Here is a 3,063-nt window from a genome sequence, read left to right as displayed (position 1 = left end):
TAGACCACTCAGTCCAGGGTAATGATTAATCACCCACCCCTCCCCTCGAAGTAGCGTGGTCATGACCCTTTGTGGGACGTTATGAAAAGGGGCGAGAGGCAGGGAGGGGGGCAAACACTCAGCAAACACATAAAACACTGGACACTGGAGGGCCCGTCCTTTCTGTTATTGAATGCCAACAGCGCAGCCGAGCTGTGTAATTGCACTCAGGTTCTTGTGGCTAGTGTGCGCCGTTTATATAATGATGTTCCAGCTTCACTCTGAGTCTCATTTTCCCTCCCACTCAACATGGTTTTATCTCCTCCACAGGCATCCCTTAAGGGCATCTCCATCACCAAGATGATGATTTTGTAAAATCTGGGTCTCAGTCTCTAGAACGTCAATGGTGTTTCAGAACGACTACAGGCGAAATGCTTACAGGGCAGCATGACTTTATTTTCGCACATTACTCTTACATTTGTGAAGAAAAGACGTTTTTTAAAATTGAGACGCTTGTCCTGGTACCTTGAGCAAGTCATCATTGAATCCTACCTCTGTGGCCAATCCCAGCTGCAAAATGGGCAAAGCAAAACCACATAGTTTCTGTATTTTCACTTGTTTCATTGATCAGTCTGGGCCCTCAGCAGTAAACCCCCCTGCTTGAATAATCCCCACTATGTAACAGCTCATTCAAAAGAGGAATAGCGGATGAGCCAGCTTTCATAGAGTCAGGATCTGGTCCTCCGCAGATCCTAGAAATCAGTTAATTGTAGGTTTAAGCATGATAAGTGGCCGGGCTTAGCGCGGCCCATCGCAGCTCAGAGAGCTCTGTTCTCTGTTCAGGTTTAGCATTGTAACCCTCCAACTTCAAACAGCCTTTTAGAGCGCGGCCGCTTTCAATGGGCCTTGATGCTCTTTTACCGCATTACTGGAAACCCGCTTTGATTGGTGTGTGTCCCTCTACAATAGTACAGACAGTCTTTCTGCAGGAGCACAATGAAGGAGCAACAGCGCTGTAGCTTCCAGGCCCCTCCCTATGAGGTGATGATCGGCCCGAGGCTTTATTCCAATCATGTCAATACAGTACAGCGCCGCCACTCAAAACCCGGGATTTGGAGCCGTGTTAAACACTGAAAGCGCTTAAGGCATGGGCTTTAACACTGAGGTTGATCTTTCAGAGGCTTTTAAGCACGTGCAGAACAATGGATTCCAGCTTCTTATCTTCACAGGGACGTTATTAAGCGTTAAACGGCGGAATTAAGGCAGAAAATGCCTTTTTTGAATACACCGCTGTGGATAATGCTGTTGCCATGGAAGTACCGTGACGACTTTGGTTACTAGCGTACACTCTTTTATCCATAGTAATATGACTGTAACATTAGCATTGTATGCACCTTTTCTGTTAATAGGCACCAAAGAGCTCTAATCATTGATGGTAGCTACGTTTGATTATTTAACTGCAAGGTATGCTTTTTTCCATAATTTTTTAACTAATTCAAAAGACATCATTGTTAGCTTTCCAGGAATGTACATTGTTTGTATGAGCCCATGAAAAAAAATCCCACACATTCACTGGGTAACCCAAAGAAGAATAGAGTGGAACAAAAACAGCCTATGAAAATAGGCAAAGAAAACACTTTTCCCCTGTACAGCAGAAACACAACGTTCAGCACTCTGCCCTGCAAAGGCTGATGGGATTGTTGGGAGACTGCCTGCATCTGGCTGATTCTCCGTGCTGGACCGGGTGCACCTTACGCCGCCGTGCACCTCTCTGAGGGAGAGAAAGAGCATCGCACCGCCACACTCCGTGAACTCTGAGGGAAACTTTACGCCTCCATCTCATATCCTCCTCCTCTGTATTACCCTACTTCATTTCCCTTTCCCTTCAATTTTGGCTGTTTGCTTAAAACACCTTTATCTTCCTTTTCCCTGATAATGCTGCCTTTTACTGCCGTTCTGTGATTGTAGGCAATATGAATGTGGAAGGACAAAGTGCACATATACAAATATTTGAGCAATAATAGACAGCAGACCCGACGTGTGCCGAGCAGAGAATTAAAAAAAGGTTTGCTCACGCTCGCAGGGCGGGTGGAGGGGCACGTATTTATTTCCTTTTTCTCTGGGTTTGTCACTTTGGGAAACAATTCATTATTCCAGATATTTGCAGACGGTGGTTATGTATTAACGTATTGATTTGTGTCAGTGATGTGGTTGTGTTTTGACCCGTCCTGTCAGGAGGAAGGCAAGTGTTTCTCAGTCCTGCTCCTGGAGCCCCCTGTCCTGCGCATCTTCTATCTATCCTTGCTCCAAACACACCTGATTGAAATTAGTGTGATTAACATGCTAAATCAGGTGCGCTCAGCTAATGACAAGTGCCACTGATAAGTTCAGCAGGTAGGTAAAGCAGGGAAAGATGGGAAACGTGTGGAGCAGGGGGGCCCCAGGAGCAGGACTGAGGATCAGTGCATTAGGCCATCAAATGGCTTAACACACGCATGCACACAAACACGCGCACTCACATACACACATGCGCACGCACACACGCACTCACAACACACACACACACACGCACTCACGCACACATACATTTACATTTTGTCACTCAGCAGACACCCTTATCCAGAGTGGCGTACAAGAAAAGTACATTTAACTTTTAAAAGTCGACATCAAGCAGATACTCTCATCTAGAGTATACAGATAGACAGACAGAGACAGGCTGACTGACTGCCGGACTGACAGCAGACAAACAGACAGATAGATAGACAGACAGACAGACAGAGTTTTCCGTTTGGTGTTATTCTGTGAACGCTGGTGTCGGGGGGGGGGGGTAGGCCGGGGGGCCCGAGGGGAGGGGTCTCCAGGAAGTGCAGGCAAACAGCGCGGCTGGTTTCGGCGTGCGTTGTGGCCGGTGTTTGCGGTTGCCCCTGGCAGCCGCGCCAACTCTGCTGCACCTGTGTTTGCTCACCGCCCCCCCCCACCAACCCCCCCCAACGTGTCACACGCCAGCCCCACAGAACAGGCACCAGGCACCATGAGAATACAAAAGGCCAGGCTTTTAGTACAGTTAATGATTAATGGCTTCTT

Source organism: Megalops cyprinoides, chromosome 17 (genome assembly GCF_013368585.1).
Source record: "Megalops cyprinoides isolate fMegCyp1 chromosome 17, fMegCyp1.pri, whole genome shotgun sequence".
NCBI classification, from domain to species: Eukaryota; Metazoa; Chordata; class Actinopteri; order Elopiformes; family Megalopidae; genus Megalops; species Megalops cyprinoides.
This window is presented reverse-complemented; position numbering follows the sequence as displayed.